The sequence below is a fragment of the Curcuma longa genome, chromosome 20 (genome assembly GCF_044706935.1).
Source record: "Curcuma longa cultivar G26 ecotype Majalengka, Jawa Barat chromosome 20, ITB_CL_G26_1.1, whole genome shotgun sequence".
Lineage (NCBI taxonomy): Eukaryota > Viridiplantae > Streptophyta > Magnoliopsida > Zingiberales > Zingiberaceae > Curcuma > Curcuma longa.
In genome coordinates, this window is record NC_133880.1 from 12,006,851 (window position 1) to 12,030,684 (window position 23,834).

Here is a 23,834-nt window from a genome sequence, read left to right on the forward strand (position 1 = left end):
ATATCTTACATTCTCCTCCACTAATAAAAATTTGATCCCCAAATTTTCTATCTATCTACTATAGTGCTAAAATACTATACTTCGAATGATCGATCCCTTAGTTCACTGTGCCTCTACTCTAGTCATAGCATCAACATGTCCGAACTCTGCACTGGTCAGTTGGGTATCTGACGAGGATATAGTACTCTTGCCTATGCTTTGGATGAAGCTAACTCTGAGATACTACTGTCGACTGATGAATATACTGATGTACAGGGCCATAATAAAATCAAATGTCCTCCGCTAACATTAATACTATAAAATTTTAAGAAACAAATAAGATATACTAGTTAGTTTTACTTACAATGCTTGGAGATCATGTCTCTGTCTATCCCATCTCACAATCTGGATCAATAAACCAACACCGAGAGATGGTTGTCCAAAAAATTTCGACAGCATCTCCGCTATAACAATTCAACTTTCCTGAGTACATATCCACATAGAGGCCTACACGGCCGAAACAACAATATGATACATGTGATTAACTACTAAACTACATGGATAAAGGCTCACACGGCCACAACAACACACACAACTCATCATCAACTACAAATACCACTACAACAATAAAAATTCGACCACGATTATACAAACATATACAAAAATCTACAATAATGCAGTGGAAACATAACGATAACATCCACGATTAAATCCATATAACGGATACAACTTAAAATCCAAATATATACAACGTAAAACCACAAAAATCAAAATCTTCTTCCTGTTGTGAGATGAGATTAGTCTGGCAGAACTCCAAACTTCGTTGTCTTTATCTACTACCTGAGGAGAAGAAAACTCCAAGGTCTGGGTGGTGAGTATAAAAATACTCAATAGGTACTAGAATGAAAGTGCATAATATAACAAGATATCAAAGGAATATAAGCATGGATATCAAAGGTATACAGTCTCAATATAAACAAGGTTAACTACCTACAACTAACCGGTATCATATAATAATGTATGTCATGTCACACAAATGCAACAATCATATTACAACAAGTGCATCAACTTTAAATGCAGTAAACAACAACAAATGCATGCATGACCACTCTTTACACTCACCACCCCAGTCACCCAACATGTGCAGTGAACTAGGGTGCACGACAGGACAACTCCACACCCTCCAACAACAGACCACTACACGTGAGTGGGGAGTGGGAAAAATATCACCGTCTGCCGTCAACATCCCCAGACACCCAACCTGTGCAATGAACTGGGATGCATGGCAGGAATCACCCGCTCCAACAACAGGCCACTACAGGCGAGGGGGAGGGGCAGTCTTCAGGAGAGCTATCTAGCTAGACCTAGTAGCACCCACACAGGCAGTGCTATAATGCTCTCACCCACACAAGCACTGAGAGTTAACAACAACATATTATGTTATGATGCACAATTCAACAGATAATCATCAAGATATGCGCAACATCAATCATGATAAACCAACATAGATAAACAATAATTAAGGAGACTGTTTTAAAGATAAATAGATCATATCAAGTTCAATGGTAAGTGTCAAGTAACGAATCAAGCAAATAGGATAGCAACAGGATCATCAATAACAAGATTATACTAAATCATGCATTACAAAAAGAAGATCTGTGTTAACCAAGCATAGGAGTACCCACCTGATATGACCCATGTTATAACCAGAACCTCTCCGTATAATAGGATCCACAAATCAAGGTCCTACAGATTACAACATATAACACCCACTAAGTACAACAATATATTAAATTCTATGCCAACATAAACTCCAACCGAATCTCACATCTCAATCGAATTTAACCTAACCAAGTCCAATTAACACAAAGTTAACCTTAACCGGATCAAGAGTTAACCCTAACCCAAATCAACTCATCCTTTATTAATCCAACAACTAATCAAATTAACCTATGTAATTAATCCTTCTTTAATTGCATCTTAATCAACTATTAATTAGTTAATCAAATTAACTAATAATTAAATCTATAATAAATTGATTACTTAATTACATTAATTGATTAATAAACTAAATTCTATAGTTATTACTACACCAATTAATTAACCCTACAAATCGATAATTAAAACTTACTGAAACCTAATCAAACAGGACAACTCACGAAAAGATCAACGCCGCAATCACACTAATCTCGCCCAAATCAGCATACCCTATTCCCCCTAACAACATCCTAATGAACTTCAACACCCGATCGCCGTCCCAACAATCATGAACTGATCTAACAGAAACAACCCCACCAAAATTCAGAAACCTTGGAACCAATTACTCAGATCTGATTCTAGCAAAACTTACCTCAAGTTAGAAGCCCTAAAATTCCATCCCAAAGATCCGATCTCCTCTTTCCCACCCGGCGGTGGTAGAGCTTCGACGAAGCAAGGGAGAGTGTAGTGGCGAGGGCAAACGACGGCGGTTCTGGTAGAAGGCTTTGGCGTTCTTCTCCATGCTGGAAGCAAGGGCGGAGGACGGTGGTGGCACTGAATCGAGGAAGGCGGCGGCGATACAGTGGCGTTGGATCGGGGCAGAACGAAATCAGCGGCGGCTGGCGGCGGTAGGGCTTCTTCTCCGTGCTATGGGCGACGAAGGCGGCGGTCTTCGTTGTGAGGAGGACGAGAGGAGGCGGCGGATAGGGCGGCAAGGCTGCTGGTCTTCACGCGGTGGCGGCGGAGCGGTGGCTGAACGTGAGCAAAGGGAACGATGGCTAGGGCTTCGATCTTGGCCTCCTATTATACTCTTCGTCGATGCGAGAGAAGCGGGGACAGACTCGACGGTAAATGCGGCGCGCGCGAGGAAGAAGCAGCCGAAGAAATCACGTGGTTGGGGGAAGAAAGAGTTGCGGTCGCGCGCATCCGAGGGCGCCATTTGCGCGGCTGCGGAATCGTGATATCGCGATTATTATTATTATTATTATTATTATTATTTCTTTGAGGAGTAACAGTAACTTCTCAAATCGTGGCTAGGGTTTGGGCTAAATCGATTTAAAATTTAGGGTTTTCCTATAATAATTGATTCATTTGATTTACTAACTAAACGACCTTCAATTTGATCCAAATAAGTTTTTGTTTGATTCATCTTTGCGAGACGAATCTTCTCCTCCTTTTTTAATTAGTCATAATCTTATCCTAATTCTAAATCCGACCCATTATTCTAAATGAGTTTAACTAATTTGGGCTTCAGTCCACTTAATCCCGTCCAATTAAAACTTAGTCTTTAATTTGGTTAATTTTAATCCTAAAATTTTGGATCCCCAAATTTTCTATTAATATAGTGCTAAAATACTATACTTAATGAATTTCACTGTGCCTCTACTCTAGTCATAGCATCAACATGTCCGAACTCTGACTCTGAGATACTACTATCGACTGATGAATATACTGATGTATAGGGCCATAATAAAATCAAATGTCCTCCGCTAACATTAATACTATAAATTTTTAAGAAACAAATAAGATATACTAGTTAGTTTTACTTACAATGCTTGGAGATCATGTCTCTGTCTGTCCCATCTCACAATCTGGATCAAATAAACCAACATATGACAAAACGCAAAAGAAACAACGATAAATGCAACGACAAATCCTGAAAGAACCGAACTTGTTCTGATATAAAAAATTATCACATCCCGAGAGATGACCGCCCGAAAAATTTTGGCAGCATCTCTCCTGTAACAATTCAACTTTCTTAAGTACATATCCACATAGAGGCCTACACGGCCAAACCAACAATATGATACATGTGATTAACTGTAACGCCCCCCCTCTCTCTTATACTAATAGGGAGACGTTACGTACTTAAACTTTCCTTAACTTTTACTCATTAAATAAAATAACTCAAATAAACTTTTCTTTTTTCTGTTTAGCATGCGGAAGCAAAAGAAATAAATATAAATTCTTGGACATAAAATAAACATTTATATAATTCTTGATCTTATTCCGCGGTTCCGCCGACACCACACATCAAACACTTCTCCAGCTGCCTCCTCTTTCCTATAACTTTTCCTTTCATTTATCTGCAATATGAGGAATGCAAACTATAAGCAACGCTTAGTAAGTACATCATCTAACTCACAAAAACCATAGAAAACTTCGTAATAACTGATTTATGCAACATGAATGTTCATATCTAAACATGTGAGGGGATTTTCAAAACATACTATTTCATAATAATTAAACATACTAAACATCCATCATTTGGGCCCTGACAAAGTACCAATGCGCGCATCCCTAACCGGTCCGGGGTAGCTAGCCACCGAAGTCGATTAGAGCGTACTAGGCACCTCGCGACCTAGGGGCAACTTATGGAGCCCATCCCTTGGACACCTCACGGTCCGGTACTTGTCAACATCAAAATAAAGTACTTTCTTTCATATTACAATATCTTACTTCTTATATCATGCAATTCTACTATTTACATATGCTTTAACAAAATTATGCATATGATTTAACAAAATCATGTTTATGGAAAAATACGGAAAACAACGGAACTACTCATACTGCAGGTGAGAGATGCACTTACCTTCTGCGCTAATTTCCTTACAATTCTTCTGTTAGAAAAAAAATCTCCTCGGCGATCTTCCTATGTCTACGCGTTCTTCTCGCGGAGAGGAGCGTCCTTGTAGAAGAAGTCTTCCTTATGATCCTAGGGGACGGACTCCTCGTTCTTCGGGTTTGGGGCGCCGAGAGGGAGGAGAAAGGAGGGCGACGACATTCTGGGCGAGAGGTGAGGGAAGAGTTTTCGAAGATAATGAAAACCCTCTCTTAAGCCTCCTATTTATATTAAGTGATTCCTAGACCTAATTCGTCGATAAATAAAATTCGGTTTCTTCTTTTTCGTAACAGACTTACTGGGCACTTGGTTATTGGAACTATCTTAAGAGTCCTAAATTTTAAAAGGTCGCAGGATCGAATCCAGCCTCGGACATTTTTCGATTTTTAAACCTAACTCGACTATAATTAAATTTCGGTTCTTTTTTTTCGGAACAGACTTGCTGACTCTTTTGGTTATTGAAATTATTTTAAGAATTACAAATTCTTAAAGGTTGCGGGTTCAAATCTCATCTAGGACATTTACGCTCCTATTTATTTTTGCTACTTCCGCTAATCTAAAAATTCCAGAAAAATATTCTAAAATTCCTGAAAAATCATAGAATATTTCTAAAATTATTTTTGAGAATTTTTAAGCGCTACAATTTATAATTAACCCTTATCTCTTTATGAAATATTCTAAATCTAACCAATAATCTTATGTGAGGAAAATACGGGTGTTACATTAACTACTAAACTACATGGATAAAGGCCCACACGGTCACAATAACACACACAATTCATCATCAACTACAAATACCACTATAATAACAAAAAACCGACCACGATTATACAAACGTATACCAAAATCTACAATAATGCAGTGGAAACATAACGATAACATCCACGATGAAATTCATATGACGGATACAACTCAAAATCCAAATCTATACAACATAAAACTACAAAAATCAAAATCTTGTTCCTGCTGTGAGATGGGGGCAATCCGACAGAACTCCAAACTTCGTTGTCCTTATCTACTACCTGAGGAGAAAAAAAATCCCAGGGTCTGGGTGGTAAGTATAAAAATATTCAGTGGGTACTAGAATGAAAGTGCATAATATAACAAGGTATCAAAGGAATATAAGCATGGATATCAAAGGTATACAGTCTCAATATAAACAAGGTCAACTACCTACAACTAATGGTATCCTATAATAATGTATGTCATGTCACACAAATGCAACAATTATATCACAATTACATTAACTTTAAATGTATTAAACAACAACAAATGCATGCATGGTTACTGTCTGTACTCGCGACCCCTAGTCACCCAACCTGTATAGTGAACTGGGGCACACGACAGGACAACTGCACACCCTCGAATAACAGACCACTACATGTGCGTGGAGAGCGGGAAAAATATCACCGTCTGCCGTCAACATCCCCAAACACCCAACATGTGCAGTGAACTGGGATGCACGGCAGGAATCATCCGCTCCAACAACAGGCCACTACACGCGAGGGGGAGGGGCAGTCTTCAGGAGAGCTATCTAGCTAGTCCTGGTAGCACCCACACAGGCAGTGCTATAATGCTCTCACCCACACAAGCACTGAGAGTTAACAACAACATATTATGTTATGATGCACAGTTCAACATATAATCATCAATATATGCGCAACATCAATCATGATAAGCCAACATAGATAAACAACAATTAAGGAGACTGTTTTGAAGATAAATAGATCATATCAAGTTCAACGGTAAGTGTCAAGCAACGAATCAAGCAAATAGGATAGCAACAGGATCATCAATAACAGGATTATACTAAATCATGCATTACAAAAAGAAGATCTGTGTTGACCAAGCATAGGAGTACCCACCTGATATGACCCACGTTATAACCAGAATCTCTCCGTATAACAGGATCCACAAATCAAGGTCCTACAGATTACAACGTATAATACCCACTAAGTACAACAATACATTAAATTCTATGCTAACGTAAACCCCAACTGAATCTCACATCTCAACCGAATTTAACCTAACCAAGTCCAATTAACACAAGTTAACCTTAACCGGATCAAGAGTTAACCCTAACCCAAATCAACTCATCCTTTATTAATCCAACAACTAATCAAATTAACCTATGTAATTAATCCTTCTTTAATTACATCTTAATTAACTATTAATTAGTTAATCAAATTGACTAATAATTAAATCTGTAATAAATTAATTACTTAATTACATTAATTGATTAATAAACTAAATTCTATAGTTATCACTACACCAATTAATTAACTCTACAAATCGATCATTAAAACTTACCGGAACCTAATCAAACAGGACAACTCACGAAAAGATCAGCGCCGCAATCACACTAATCTCGCCCAAATCAGCAAACCCTATTCTCCCTAACAACATCCTAATGAACTTCAACACCCGATCGCCATCCTAATCATGTACTGATCTAACCGAAACAATCCCCCCCCAAAATTCAGAAACCTTGGAACCAATTACTCGGATCTGATTCTAGCAAAACTTACCTCAAGTTAGAAGCCCTAAAATTCCATCCCAAAGATCCGATCTCCTCTTTCCCACGTGGCGGCAGAGCTTTGGCGGTGCAGGGAAGAGTGTGGTGGCCAAGGCAAATGGCGGTGGTTCTGGCAGAAGGCTTCGATGTTCTTCTCCATGCTGGAAGCAAGGGCGGAGGACAGCGGTGGCATTGAATTGAGGAAGGCGGCGATGATGCAGTGGCATTGGGTCGGGGCAGAACGAAATCAGTGGCGGTTGGCGTCCGCAGGGCTTCTTCTCCGTGTTGTGGGCGATGAAGGCAGCGGTCTTCGTTGTGAGGAGGACGAGAGGAGGCGGCAGATAGGACAGCAAGGCTGCTGGTCTTCACGTGACAGCGGTAGAGCGGTGGCTGAACGCGAGCAGAGGGAACGGTGGCTAGGGCTTTGATCTCGGCCTCCTCTTATAGTCTTCGTCGGCACAAGAGAAGCGACGGCAGGCTCGACGGCAAACGCAGCGCGCGCAAGGAAGAAGCTACTGAAGAAATCGCACGATTGGGGGAAGAAAGAGGCACGGTCGCGGGCGTCCGAGGGCACCATTCGTGCGGTTGCGAAATCGTGAAATTGTGATTATTATTATTATTATTATTATTTTCTTTGAGAAGTAACAGTAACTTCTCAAATCGGGGCTAGGGTTTGGGCTAAACTAGTTTAAAATTTAGGGTTTTCCTGTAATAATTGATTCATTTGGTTTACTAACCAAACGACCTCCAATTTTATCCAAACAAGTTTTTGTTTGATTTGTCTTTGCGAGACGAATCTTCTCCTCCTTTTAAATTGGTCATAATTGTAAGTGCAGGAAGCACTAGCAGATCAAACCTGAGTTTTGATTATGGAACTAGGATCAAGTTAAGTATGTGATTTGGCTAACCAGGTTGAATTGAGTGTGCAGAAAATAGGTTAAGTCCTAGTGCGGCTAGGCATGAAGACTTGGCAGAGTCAAAGTGCACCAGGCATAAGTCTGGACTTGGTCAGGATGACCAAGTTGCAGACGAACTGGACTTGGTCAGGAGGATCAAGTTGCAGCAGAAAAATGGACTGATTAGGAGGATCAGTTGCGTTCAAGTCCTGGGGGGCAACGACAGAATCAAGCAAAAGTCCAATGGGTCAGGAGGACTCGGTTGGCATCAGGTAAATTCTGTAGGATCGATGTTACGCGCTAGAGGGGGGGTGAATAGCGCGTGTCGCTTTTTCACTTTCGTTCGTTACTATCAAAACTAAATAGCGGAATTAGAAATACATGCACGGGGACACGCGGAATTTACTTGGTTCCTAACCCCCCAGGGTTAGTACGTCCAAGGTCTAATTCGGGAGGCGTCCGTCCACTAGTGGTCTCCTTTCCGAACGTCGTTCGGAGGCGGAGAAACCCGTCTTACTGTCCTAAAAGTAATAACAATGAAAGAACAGGAAAGTAAAATAGGAAAACAAAAGCAAACTCTTGGTAGCCGATCTGGAAGTCCTGAGCGCCGCACACTCCTTCTGGATCTTCCCCGGTTGCAAGAAGTTGGCCTCGATTGCGTTCAATAGCGGCTCTTATCGGAAGGAAGGCGTAAGAATGTTCATTTCTGGCTGCTGCTCGTGACCTCCTTTTATAGCCCTCCTGAGTCGACTCAGATGCCCATCCGGGTCGACTCCAGCCTGCGTGGCAGATCAGATTTTATCCCGTTCGTCGATTTCCTCTCTGAGTCGACTCATCTTGACTCCTGGGTCGACTCCAGCTTGTGTGGCGTTAGCGGCGATAAGATCTTGACTCTGCGTCAGCCTGGGTCAACTCAAAATCCGATCTGAGTCGACTCCAATGCCGAGTCTGATAAGTTTTGACTCTGCGTCAGCCTGGGTCGACACAAAACCCGATCTGGGTCGACTCCAGTGCCAAGTCGACTCAAAATCCAATCTGAGTCGACTCAACCCAGGTTTGACCAGAGTTGACTTTGAGCTTGACTTTGGGTTGACTTTGCTTGCTTCCCCTCTGCTTTTTCCTCTTGCTTCTAGCTCCTGGTTCCTGCAAGACAAGCATACAAGCAAGCAAATACAATAACCTAAAGTCTTACCTAGTGGGTCTAACTTTAAATTTCTACCGAAATCTTGGGTTAGCCTAACCCACTCCATTCTGGAGAATTCATGCCAACCAAGTCCTCCATACTTGTTGGACTTGTGCTCGGCTCTGTCGTTGCCCCCCAGGACTTGAACGTAACTGATCCTCCTGATCAGTCCATTCTTCTACTGCAACTTGGTCCTCTTGACCAAGTCCAATCCTTCTACAACTTGGTCCTCCTGACCAAGTCCAGACTTCTGCCTGGTGCACGTTGACTCTGCCAAGACTTCCGTCTGATCCTCCAAATCAGGACTTCCTGATGAGCGTAGATCATATATAGTACTTTAGCCTTGTTTTAACGCTCATCTACTTGTGATTCATTACATATGCTACACTTTGTCACACCTTATTCTTTTATATTGCATATTTCTACTCTTTTGCTAGGAGATCTGTTTTTTATATTTTTTGTATGACAGGATGCGATTTTAATTTGGGCTTCAGTCCACTTAATCCCGCCCAATTAAATCTCAGCCTTTAATTTGGTTAATTTTAATCCTAAAATTTCTAGTATCTGACAACCCTAGATTTGCTATGTGTCATGAGTAGGGTTGCAAATTAGAGTTTATAAATTTATCGAAAACCCATAACAAATTCAAATAAATGAAGTATAGGGGCCTCGAGTCGTATTTTTCCAAGGACTAGTAGACAATTGTTCAATTCAAGCTTGGGTGTCATTATTTTTGGGTTTTCTAGATGTAAAATGGGGATTTTGGTATTTTTGGAATGAAATGAAAATAAAGAATGCAATGATTTAAATGGATGCAAATCTAATGCTGGTTGAAATCAAAATACAATGATAAAAATCCTAACAATAATCTAAATGCAGTAATGCAAAAAAAAAACTATCAGAAACCTTATTGTTAAAATCTGAAACTAAACCTAAATTGAATCTAAGTGGAGATCAGTGCACTAGATGCAAGCAAGATGAAACAAATCAATTCAAATTCACTAAAACCAGATGGGTAATTCCCAAAATGCAACCAAGCCTTCAAGCCAAGCTAAACTAACTCTGATACAGTCATTTGCAGGTTGGCACAGAATAGTGCCATGAAATCAGAAATCAGAACTTCACTTACCCAAATGCTAAGCTACCAAAATCTAGATATCAAAAACACTTCAAAACAGCAAGTTTAACAAAAAAAAAATCCAATGGTCTAGACAATAATTTGAATTCACAACCGTAAGGATTGATTAACGAAGTTTAAAATGAAATTTCAGAAATGAAATTTCAGAAATGAAATTTCAGAAATGAAATGTGCAGAAACAGTTTGAACAAAACATAAACTCATCCTCTTCTCCCCATTTTCATTGTTTCTCCTCATCTCGGTCCCAATCGAGCTGGTAAATCCACAATGCGGCTTCACTGATCCATTTGGAGTCTTCAACGTGGTCGTCGGGTGGTTTGCTGGCTGCCTGAACCCTGAAGAACCGAAGAATCCCTCTTCTGGCGCAAACAGAGCTCGGTACAAGGCTATTTTGAGATGCAAAACTAGATTCCTCAGCTTTTTCTTGCTCCGATTGGTTTACTGACGATTCAAGGGAGCTCCGTGATCCTAGGAGAACCCCTCCACGAATCGCGGCTTCGTCTTGTGCAGCAAGTGGCCGGAACAAGCAAAAACAAGGGTGAACGTCGCTGGTGAAACCCTCGTCGTTGCACACCTTCCAGTTGCAGGATTTCACCCAATCGCCCGGCTTTGGACTCCTCATGGATCAAGGATGGCAATGGGAAAGGTTTGGGAGGAAGAGGGATGGCCCTATCCGTACGTCGCCGAGCAGAGGATTGGTGTCGGGACGAAGATGAACAGTGGCGCAGCCATTGTTCACTTCGTGATTTTTGGCTTATATACCCGGTTGATTAATTGAAGGATCTGGGCCGTCCGTTTTTGATTTGGTAATCAAAACTTGATCTAGAGCTTTAGGGCAGTCTAGGGCTTATAAAAATTTGAGGGATCTTGATCGGGCTTGGGCTAGGTCATGTCCTCCATGTTGGCTTGATCAATTTGGGCAAATTGGCTCGATTTGATTGCCATTGAACTCGAACTTGATGCGATTTGAGCCCTAAAATCAAATAAACTCAATTAATGTAAAATTTGCCATTAAATCGTAGAAATTATAATCAATCCTTCAATATACCACATGACACAAATATAATCAAATTGATTCATTTAACAATTTATTTTCATGCAAAAATCCAAAATTGAATCGATTAAAAATGCATAAAACTTTAACTTATCAGTATCTTACAGTGGGTATATATTAGACGTGTTTTGTGTATTTATTGGAGTTTCTTAAACTACCCTTAGTTCAACCTCACTCTCAATATTTTCTTATAAAAGGAACTCTTTCTCTAAAAAAATAACATGCCTTGAAATAAACACATTTTGTTCCAAGGATTGAAAGAATTGATAACCTCTAGTTTCCTTAGGGTATCTAATAAATAGACACTTATCAGACTTAGCATCAATTTTATCTGATACAATCTGCTTCACATAAGTAGGACAATCTCATATCTTCAAATAAGATAAATGAGATTTTTTACCATTCTATATCTCATATGGAGTCGCAGAGACTACCTTAGTCGGGACTTTGTTTAACAAGTAAGCAACCTTCTCGAGTGTATAACCCCAAAAGGATTTGGGAAGACTCGCATAATTCATGATTGATCTAACCATGTCCAACAAAGTTTGGTTTCATCTTTCTGACTTCCGGTTATGTTGTGGTGTATAAGACAGAGTCCATTGAGATACTATTCTATTATCCCTGAGATAATCTTGAAATTCTTGGTTTATTCACCACCTCGATCTAATCGAAGTATTTTAATACTCTTACGAAGTTGTTTCTCTACTTCATGTCTAAATTCTTTGAACTTTTCAATAGCTTCAAATTTGTATCTCAATAGATACACATATCCATATCGTGAAGGATCATTGATGAAGGTGATGAAGTAGTTATAACTTCTTCGACATGGGTCCACATACATTGGTATTGTTGGGAGGTATACTAAAAGCCTAGCTTTTGTATGAACATCCGTTATGCAATATTCTGAAAAGAAAATCATATTTGGTTGATGTTGGGCCTTGAGGAGTTCATAAAGGATTATCATGTAAACCCTGCAGGTGGACTTAGTTCCGCATGATAACAAAGGTTAAGTGGTACTACTCTTGGATTAGAAGTTGATTAAATTCGAGTTGTCAGTAACTCATTTAATTGACGGACATACGATATCTTAAACATAGGGAGATTAATGTACTTATAGTAAGAAGGAGCCCATATTATAATATGGGATTGGTGCGGTAGTGCAATAATAACTCTTTAGTGGAATGAGTTATTATTGATGGACTTAAGCTGTGTGTTCAGGAGGAACATGGGAAGCTTAAGCCCATCGGGAGGCCAAAACCAATTCCTCCTCGAGGTCCCTACTGTAGCCTCTGAAAATCCTCGAATCCACCTAAGAGAATTCTGGAAGAGTTTCGGATAGGAAATTCTGTTGAGAATTTTTCTGGAAGAAAAATTCTAAGAAAAAAAAAATTCTATTAGGAATTTCTGTTAAGAAATTCTGTTGAGAATTTTTCTGGAAGAAAAATTCTATTAAGAATTTTTTCGGAGAAAAAAAATTCTGTTAGGAATTTCTGTTAAGAAATTCTGTTAAGAATTTCCGTTACAAAATTCTATTAAAGAATTCTATTTCTTCCGCAGACAAAATTTGTTAAAAAATTTTGTAAATTAATTTTGTTAAATTAACAAAATATTAATTATGGAATCTCGCTAAATATTAGCGAGATATAATTAAAAAGATTTTGTTAAAGATAAGAACAAAATTAATAAAATGGAAATTTATTAAAAAGATAACTAATCTTATCCGATTAGATTTTATTAGATTTTTTTCTAATAAAATCTTATTAAAAGATTTATTTCTAAATAAATCTAGATAAGATAAGATTGTTAGAATCTTTCTAATAAAATCTTATAAAAGATTTATTTCTAAAATAAATCTAGATAAGATAAGTTTATTAGATTGCTTTTAATAAATTTTTCTTTTAGATTCTATTAGAATTTTTCTAAACTGAATCTGGATAAGAAAATTTATTAGAATTTTTCTAAACTTCCATGATGGCTTGGCAATATAAAAAGGGGCTTAGAGGAGGCTTTACAACACAATTCTTTCTTGGATTGAAGCCTAGGGCCGGCGGCAAGAGTTAGAGCTCTCCCCTTAACTTCTTCCACCGCCCACCTCCTATCTTCTTCCTTTTAGGGCCGGCGCAACCTAGGGATATCTTCTTCCCTAGGTTTGGTTCTCTACTTCTCCTCTTCTAGATCTTCTAGGGCCGGCTCCCTTGATCTTCTTTCCCCTTAGAGCCGGCGGCCAAAATCAAGAAGAGAAGAGAAGAAAAGGAAAGGAAGAGAAGCTTAGTTGCTCGTGTTTCTTGCCATCCGAGAGAAGAGTTTTGGTGGAGATATCTCGAAGGATCGTTGTCCACACAACGTTCGAGAAGAGGAGAGGACATACAGCAGAAGATCAAGAGGTTATCTTCTTCCTCAAGGCATCCCGAACAAAAGGTGCAAATTTATTGTTTCCGCTTTAAATAAATTGTTCCCTTTATCTTGGATCCTGTAAACCAAACACAAGAGCCCAATGATCTTAATGCGTTGATCAAACCTTGGTTTGATTAACTATGAGGGCAACTTAAATCCGCTTCCGAAAAATTTTTGTTCTGCAAGGATTTACCGGAACGGATTTCCTAGTGTTTCCCAACATGTATAAGGATCAAAGTGTTATTCTCTCGTTCACCTTTTCCATTAAAAGGTAACTTAGTCATCTTACTTTTTAAGCATGAATTACATGTATCATATTAATCCAATTCAAATATATCCAGAATTTCACATTTGTGTAACTCAGACATGCATTTCTTACTTTATGGCCAAGGCGACAATGTCATATATAAGAAGTTAATCGATCGTCTCTCCAAGCATGCTTGAAGGAGATTGGGGTTAGAATGCCTTCTTCTTCATGAACTCAAGATAAATCTTACAATTTCTTCACCGATGTCCCACTTTGCCACAATGGTGACACACTTCTTTTGGTGTCGGTTCTTCTTTCTTGACTTTTTTCTTTCCTTTAACTTGATTCTTTGATTTTCTCTTCTTAGAACCTTTCTTCGAAGAGTCAATCACCATCACGGCTTTTTATTCTTTCTTAACAAATGGCTTTATAGGACTGGTGCGCGTTAGAGGGGGTGAATAGCGCTCATTGCTTTCATTTGTTTGTTCTTACTAACACAGAGAACTTGTAGTGGATATTAGTAATAAGACAGAGGGGCATGCAAATTTTACTTAGTTTCCAACCTCACAGGGTTAGTACGTCCAAGGTCTATGCACTGAAAAACGCCTATCTACTAATGATCTCCTTTCGGGACTTTTGTCCAAAGGCGGAGAAACTCATCTTACAGTCCAATAATAATAATATTAAATACAAGATGTAAGACTAAAAAGAAAGTAACCAAGCAATTATGTAGGTTGTTCCGGAAGTCCTCGAGGGTAGTGCACCCTTCCTGGAGCTTCTCTGGTCGCACGAGTTAGGTCTTGTTCGCATTCAGCAGCACCGTAAGATAAAGTATTTGAAAAATTAGTGTTGCTCCTTGTGGTGCACATTGAGACCCTTATACAGACTCTTCCGGGCGCTTGGATTCTTATTCGGGTGCCTAGAACTAATCCTATTTTGATCCAATTTCGTCGGTCTATCAGGGCCGATTCGTCCTGATCTAGGCGCCTAGACCATCCAGGGGCGCTTGGAGTAACATCCGAACGCCTGGATCCGGGGCGCTTGGATCGTCCGGGCGCTTGGGGTAACATCTGGGCACTTGAATCTAGTCAACTCGAGTTTAACCTAAGTTGACCCCAAGCTTGGTTCAGCTACTTCGGTTGCTCCTCTTATGTTTTTTTAGTCTTGCTTTCATCTCCTGGTTCCTACAAGATTAGCCTACCTAAGCCTACCTATAGTTTGTCAAACTTTAGGCTCACTTAAGTCTTACCCTATAGGTCTAACCTATTAGGCTTACTTGTGCCTAACTTTCAGTTAGGATTAGTCACTTCTGTTGGTGCAATATTTGCCCCAAGTGCATTGAGTTTCAATGTTTGGCTAAACTATATTTGAAGTTAGGCAATACTTGTTGATCTAACATGTGTGATGCAAGTTTGCAGGAAAGTCCAAGCGTAGTCTTGGCAAAGGAAAAGTCCAAGGGTGGTCTTGGCAAAGGAAAAGTCCAAGGGTGGTCTTGGCAAGGAAAAGTCCAAGGGTGGTCTTGGCAAAGGAAAAGTCCAAGGGTGGTCTTGGCAAAGGAGAAGTCCAAGGGTGGTCTTGGCAAGGAAAAGTCCAAGGGTGGTCTTGGCAAGAAGAAGTCCAAGGGTGGTCTTGGCAAAGACTTGACATGACGAAGCTGATGGAAGCATCTCAGGCTAGTGCAGGGAGGCATGAGGCTGTGGGAGGTGTTTGAAGGCCGAGGTCTAGGTCAAGAGAAGCTGAAATGGGATTTTTCAGCTTCACCAGTCGACTGGCCCTGCCAGCAGTCGACTGCTCATAAATCAGACGCACACAGAAAGATCAGTCGAGCCAGAGGAAGACAGGAGTCGATTGGGCAGTCGACTGGTGTTATGGTGAGTCGACTGTTGCCAGTCGACTGGTCTTGGACAGTCGACTGCTATTTGAACGTTGTAGAAAATAGGCAAGCATTTAATGCGCTTTAATGCGAGATTTTGTTGCCGATTGAAGGCATCAGTCGACTGGCCCTGCCAGCAGTCGACTGATGTTGCAGAGATTATAAAAGAAGCCTGCACGAGAACAACTCAATTTTTTCCGCCATTCTTTCATTCTTTGTGCTTCTTCTGAGAACTTGTTTGTTCTCTATTCTCTGCATTCTTCCTCTTCTCATAAACAGTATTTCATATCATATTTGAGGAGATCTAAAGAATTGTAAATGTTTCTCCGCCTTCGAGGTTTTCGAGAAGGAGAAGATTCATAGTGCATCGGGTGTGTGCGTGTGTGTGGATCCTTGGATTAGTCACCTCTGCGGAGGTGGAGACCAAGTAAACAAACCGGGTTAGCGTTGATCTCTTTCTTTCTCTTTTATATTTTTGCTTCCGCTAATCTCTGTGCAGAGAAAGAACAAGACAAATCGAGAAACGCTATTCACCCCCCCTCTAGCTATTCAACCGATCCTAACAACTTCCATAGATAGACTCCCCACCTTCCAACATATGGTCACCCTTAACCTGTTTGGACTTTCCCTTTCTTAACCTCCAATTAGAACTAGCCACTTCCATAGGTAGACTTCTCACCTGCTAACATCCAGTCACCCTTGACCCTCTTGGACTTACCTTACCTAACTTCTAGTTAGGATTTTCTTGCCCAGCTTTACTCACCAAGACTTTCTGCCCGGCTTCACTCACCAAGTCTTCCTTGCCCAATCTCCAACCAAGATTTTTCTGCCTAGCCTCCAGCTAAGACTTTTCCTGCCTAGCCTATAATTAACTAGGACTTTTCTTGTTTAGCCTTAACTAGGACTTCTACTTGCCCAATCTAACTGACTAGGACTTCTTGCTAGTCTTCTGATCAAACTGACCTAATTAGTCTCTACTCACATCTAAATCTTAGGTCTTAAACTGATCAGACCTAGATGTATTATCAAACATCAAAACTTTGAGGCCAACCTAATGCTTCTTGCACCAATAATCTCCCGCTTTTGATGTTTGATAATTTCTTAAGTTAAATTTCGATCAGGGTTTACAATCTAGGAAAACTCTAGATTTTTAACTTAAGATGTCAAAATGATTTTAAAATAATTTTCAAAGATTTTTTCAACACAAGTTTTGAAAGGATTTTCAAAATAGGTTTTTAAAGAATTTTAAAACTAATTTTTCAAAGAATTTTCAAAAGATTTTAAGATGATTTTAAAAAAAAACTATTTATCATCCTTTCAATCAGGATCTCCCCCTAAATCTAACACGTCTTTAGGACTCTTTATTAACCACAAAACAATCTCCCTATGTGTCTTAGGGTTTGACCCAAATCAAAAAGAATAATTTAAGATAATTTTGAATATATTTTTAAAATGGGGTTTCTAAAGATTTTTCAAATATTTTATAAAAACTAATTTTGAAAAATATTTTTCTCTATTGATTTGGACCTCCCCCTCAATCTAATACTTCCTTAGGACTCCTTGTTACCCATAAGGCAAACTCCCTATATGCATAAGAGATTAATCCAAATCAACAAAATAAATAACTTATAATTTTTAAAAATATTTTTTTAAAATATAAATTTTGATTGAACTGTCAATTTAAACTTCATTCTAAATCTGACACTCCTTCAGGGCTCCTTGTTGACCATAAGGCAATCTTCCTATGTGTCTTAGGGGTTGTTAAAAGTCAAATGATCAATTTTCAAAATATTTTCTAACATGTGAGTTTTCAAAAGATATTTTCAAAAAGTTTATCAAATAAGTTTTAAAAGATCTTTTGAAAATTAGGTCTTTCAACAATAACCTTCTCCTCAACTAGATAGTCTCTTAGAACATCCTTGTTAACCAAAAGATTTTCTGCCTATGTGTTTTAAGATTCTAGACCTAGTGTTAATCTAAAGGTTTTGTGTTTAAGTATTGGTCAATCAATTTTCAAAGTCTTATATTTTTAAAAACCATAGTATAAGTACACACAACAAAACATGAATCTCAAGTAATTATTAACTTTTTCAAAAATAGTTTAATAGTTTTTGAAAATATTTTCTAAAACTTTGTAGTTTAATAATCCTTAACATCTCACTCATTCTAAGTGTCTCAATGTTAGTAGTAACCTGGCTGTAGGATCGGAAATACGCTAGAGGGGGGGTGAATAGCGTATTTTAACCCTAGAGCCAATTATGTGATAATTGACTAGGAGCTTTTTGTATCATATTATATTATTAATAAAGGTAAGCTTTTTGGTTATTATACTTACTTTGTAGTTGTGCCAAATAACTAAGTATAATAATGTCCTTGGGTAACTAGTTATAATTTATATCATATCGATTGTTTGAATCGATAGTGAGATGATATAAAGAACACTACCCTTAATCATTCCTAGTCAAGCATTAGTATTCAGGGACAATGTTAATGCGCTGAGACTAGCATGTAGGTTAATTGGATGACTTGATCTCACAAGTCATGGATATGGGATATCGAGTTGACACATGGGTATACATTAGAGAATGTATACTAAATTGATCCGCCATGAGAAAGTTTAATGGATCGTTATATGAGTGTCATAAACTTTTTCATGTGACTATTGGTATGAATAGTCCTTAGACCTGAAGTTATTACGGTTCCTTACATAAGGAGTTATGTACTTTGGTATCGTCAAACGTCACCCGCAACAGGGTGGTCCATAAAGGCGATCACTGAGTATGTAATAAATTATGCAAAGGGATGTGAGTGATGTAGATGGGATCTATCCCTCCCATATAATGGGAGCGATATCTTATGGACTCTTGATAGAGTAGGACCACGAAATGCATGGTCATGCTCAAATGAGTCAATATGAGATATTGAATTCATTTGCTTGAGTGAGTCTACTTGGGAATCAAGAAACATAAAGATTGATAAGAGGATGACATGATCTATGTCTCATTGATCAATCTAGATATCGAGGATAGAAGGACATGGTCATACATTATCATAGTTACGGAGGTTATGTTGAATTTTGACATTCTTATCACTTGGGTAACAATGATGCATTGCTAGATGCCGCTCATTGTTTATGTTTCTAAAATGAATTTTAGAAACATTGTCAACATTACAAGAACCTATTGGGTCACACACAAATAACACTCTATTTGGAGATGAGTTCATTTTAGTTTGACTAAAAGAATAATTAAGCTCATTGGATGGCCTAGACTTGAGTTAGACTCAAGTTGGTTGAATTTGAGTTAGACTCAAATTAAACCAAGATGAATTTTGATTTATCATGCATGATTAATGTGGATTAATCATGCAATTAAGAAGAGGAAGTTACATGCATGAAAGTTATCATGCATTAGTTGAATTTGAGTTAGACTCAAATTGAATCAAATTGAATTTTGATTCGTCATGCATGATTAATGTGGATTAATCATGCAATGAAGAGGAGGAGATTACATGCATGGGAGTTATCATGTTTATTTAATAGGATTAATCATGCATTGATAAGGAATACCAAAAGCCTAAAAACCCTTGATATTCATGGCATGAGTATAAAAGAGTTTTCTCTTGCAAAACTCTTGGGGTTCATTTTTTTCCCTTCTTCCCTCACTTGGCTGAAACTCCTCTTCCCTCCCTTGGCCGAAATCCACAAAAGTTTGCTAGCACAACCACTTTTCTCCAAAAGTGAGGGGGCGCTTGGTATACATTCGGTAATGGGAATGGTAATGGTAATGATTAAGGGGTTAATGGCAATGAGAATGATTACCAGATTTTTGGTGTTTGGTATAGATACTGGAATGAGTTTGGTTTGGCTTAAATTATGAAATGAGAATCAGTCAAAATTCCCATTTTACCCTTATATGTTAAAGACAAAAGGGTAATTGTATAATATATATTACGATTGCATTTTTAATTACAATTATTAATTTTTATAATTAAATTATAATTATATATAATTAAATTATATATATTTTATTATATATATTTTTGTTTAAAAAAATGAAAAGTTGCATTAAACTTGCTTAATGCAGATGGCAAAACAACAAAAAATTATTAAACTTGCTTAATGCAGTCGCAAAATGAAGAAATCACGAATCAGCGGCAGAGAAAGGAAGAAGAAGAGGAGGAGGAAGAAAAGGGGAAGGGGTGGAGGAGCTTGGCCGGCAGAGAAAAGAAGAAGAGGAGGAAGATGGGGGCGCGACCTAGGAAGAAATCAGAAATCGGCAGCAGAGAAAGGAAGAAGAAGAGGAGGAGGAAGAAAAGCGGAAGGGGTGGAGGAGCTTGCCGGCAGAGAAAAGAAGAAGAGGAGAAAGATGGGGGGGCACAACCTAGGAAGAAATCAAGAATCGGCAGCAGAGAAAGGAAGAAGAAGAGGAGGAGGAAGAAAAGGGGAAGGGGTGGAGGAGCTTGCCGACAGAGAAAAGAAGAAGAGGAGGAAGATGGGGGGCGCGACCTAGGAAGATATCGTGGCAGAGAAAGAAAGAAGAGGAGGAGGAGGAAGAAAAGGGGAAGGGGTGGAGGAGCTTGGCCGGCAGAGAAAAGAAGAAGAGGAGGAAGATGGGGGCGGGGCGCGACCTAGGAAGAAATCGCGGCAGAGAAAGGAAGAAAGAGGAGGAGGAAGAAAAGGGGAAGAATCGCGGCGAGGAAGGGGTACCGCTGTCCACGAGAAAAAAAGTGGAAATGGGTTTAGCGATAACCGGGGGATGAGTAGGTTATGAAATCAGGGATATCATATCCCTATTTTGATTTCCATTCCCGTCTACCAAGCATTAAGAATGAGAATGAAATAGATTTCATTCACATTCCCCTCTCCTAAACCCGCCTGCTAAGCGGGCCCTGAGTGTTCGTGTGGGTACGCATAGAGGAACGAACACTTGAACGTGCTAGAAATTCGATGACCTTTGGACGAACGGAATAAGCGAAGGGCACGCATCAAAGGTGAATTCTATTAGATAGAATTTTTTGTAGTTTTAACTTGTACGAATCTTTCGCTTGGATCGCTTGAGGGATCCTAAGTTCTACTACGATTTTATTTTTATCGCATAGGATTTCCAATACTCAGTACATTGTATAAAATGATTGCCTTATAAGTTTCATGAGGTGTTTTATTAATTTATATTTATTAATTAAGTTGAGTTCTAATGAGTGTTTGACTTTGTGTTAGATTAGGTTTAACCATCAGTTGACTAAGTCTACATTTCAAAAATTGACTTACAGGTCGTGGCAAAGTAGGGGTCTTTTGGTTATCATAACAATGACCACTTCCTTAGACAAGAATCTTTTTACGAAATTATGACCTTAATCAATTTCTTGTAAATTCCTATTCTAACTAGTCTAAAATGTGACAAGGTAGTTTCAATTATGTAATATACTAGAAATTTTAGTATTAAGATTAACTAATTAATGGTTAAGTTGTAATGGGGTCGGATTAAGTGGGTTGAAGCCCCAAATTAGCCAAGCCCATTTGGGTTAATGGGTTCGGAGCTAGAAGTAGGTTAAACATGTAAAACATTAAAACCCGAACCCATTAGGTTATTGAATATAGGATACGCGAAAATTTCAGTGGATTAGTGTTAAACCCAAATTGAACAAACTTGATTTGGTTCGTGATGGAAGAAGCTTTGATAAAATGGATGCGATGAGAAGATTTGTCTTGCGAAGACGAATCGAACAAAACTAGTTTGGATCAAATCGGAGGTCGTTTGGTTAGTGAACCAAGCGAATCAATTAATTACAGTAAACCCTAAAATTTTAAACCGATTTAGCCCAAACTCTAAACTCGATTTGAAAGTTACTGTGCACTCCTCGTTACAAGCTGCTCACCTCTTCTCTGCGCGATCACGACCATCCGCACGACCTGCGACCGCCGCCCCTTCTCCGAGCGACCCGTTCTTCCGCACGATCATGACACCGCCCGCGCCGCGTTCATTGGCAAGAAAACCACGACGGCCACCCTTAAAAAGGGGACGAGCAAGCGGAGGAGGGGGCAGAAGAGAACCCTAATCGCGATCCCTCTCTGCCCAATGCCGCCGCCATGACCCTCCTTTGCCCGTGCTTCTTTGCCTTCCCTGATTGCCTCTACAAAGCCGACGCCACCGACCCACGCGATCGCCTTTGCACGCCACCAGCCGAGCCCCCTACTCTGTGAAGAACGCCACCGCCCTACTACCGCCGCCCTCTACCCAGCTGTCGTCCCTATCTGTTGGGCACTGTCACGTGGAGAAGAAGTCGAATCACCGTCTAGGGAATTGGAACCAGAGTTTCTGATTGAGGTAAGTTTGTTAGGATCTGATTGAATTAGATTTTGGATTTAAAGTTTTGCAAGCCGTAGGGTGTTGGTGGATGGGGATCATATTTCTGTTTGAAGTAGGGGAGCTAGGGATTTTTATGTGTTGAATTCATTCTGTTAGAGCCGGTTCTATGGTTGTGAGGTTTCGTTTATTGAATTCATAGATTAGGTTTACTTGTGGTGATTTGAGTTGTGGAAATTGTTCTGGGATTCGATTTAATTGGGTCCGATTGAGGAAGAAAGGGATGGTGATTGAGTTATGTTGTTGGATTTAGGGTTTATTTTGGTTGCAAATTTTGGCATAAACCTAATTAGTTTGATTGAGTTGATGGATGTTATTGGTTAGGTTAGGTTAGTTTTTTCAATTAAAGTATCAATTGATTTAAAATTTAGTTAATAATGGAGAAATCAATTTAATTAGATTAATTGAAAATGATAAGTTGTGTTAATCGTAATTGGGTTAGGTTAACGTTAGATCCTGTTAACATGAGGGTTTATGCCTAATTAACAAGGAAATTAATTTAATTGGGTGAATAATTAATGACTAAGTTATTAATTAACTAAATTGGATTATTTGTAATTTAGTAATGTGATTAAGTGTGGAATAGAGTTAACTTGAGTTTAAATTAATTTGGGTTAATTAGATTAGATTGGTGGTTAGGTTAACCTGGGGTTCAGCTAGGGTTTGACGTGTTGTAGAATTTAATATACTGTTGTACTTAGTAGGTGTTATATGTTGTAATCTGCAAGACCTTGATTTGTGGATCCTATTATACGGAGAGGTCCTGATTTTGACACGCATTACATCAGGTGTGTACTCCTATACTTGGTCAACACATGTTCTCCTTTCGTAGTACATGATTACCTTGTTGCTATTCTTATTATAATCATTGTTTGATTCATTGCTTGATACTTACTGTTGACCTTAATATGATCTTGTTGCTATCAATACAGTTTTCTTAAGTGTTGTTTATCTATGTTGACTTATCATGATTGATGTTGTAGTAGTTATCTGTTGAACTATGCATCGTAGCATATTGTTAACTCTCACTGCACAGTGTGGGTGAGAGCATTATAGCACTGCACAGTGTGGGTGCTACCAGGACTAGCTAGATAGCTCTCCTGAAGACTGCCCCTCTCCCTCGCGTGTAGTGGTTTGTTGTTGGAGCAGGTGATTCCTGTCGTGCATCCTAGTTCACTGCACAGTGTGGGTGTTTGGGGATGTTGACAACAGATGGTGATATTTTTCCCACTCCCCACTCACGTGTAGCAGTCTATTATTGGAGGGTGTGCAGTTGTCCTGTTTTGCGCCCCAGTCACCCACTCATTGCAGTGAACTGTATGCATTTGTTGTTAGTTGTTTACTACATTTATACTTGATGCACTTGTTGTTATATGATTGTTGCATTTGTGTGACATGACATACATGATACCTGTTAGTTGTACGTAGTTGACCTTGTCTATATGGAGACTGTATACCTTTGATATTCATGTTTATATTCCTTTGATACCTTGTTATGTTGTGCACTTTCATTATAGTACTCACTGAGTATTTTATACTCACCACCTAGATCCTAGGGTTTTCTGTCTCTTCAAGTAGTAGATAAGGATG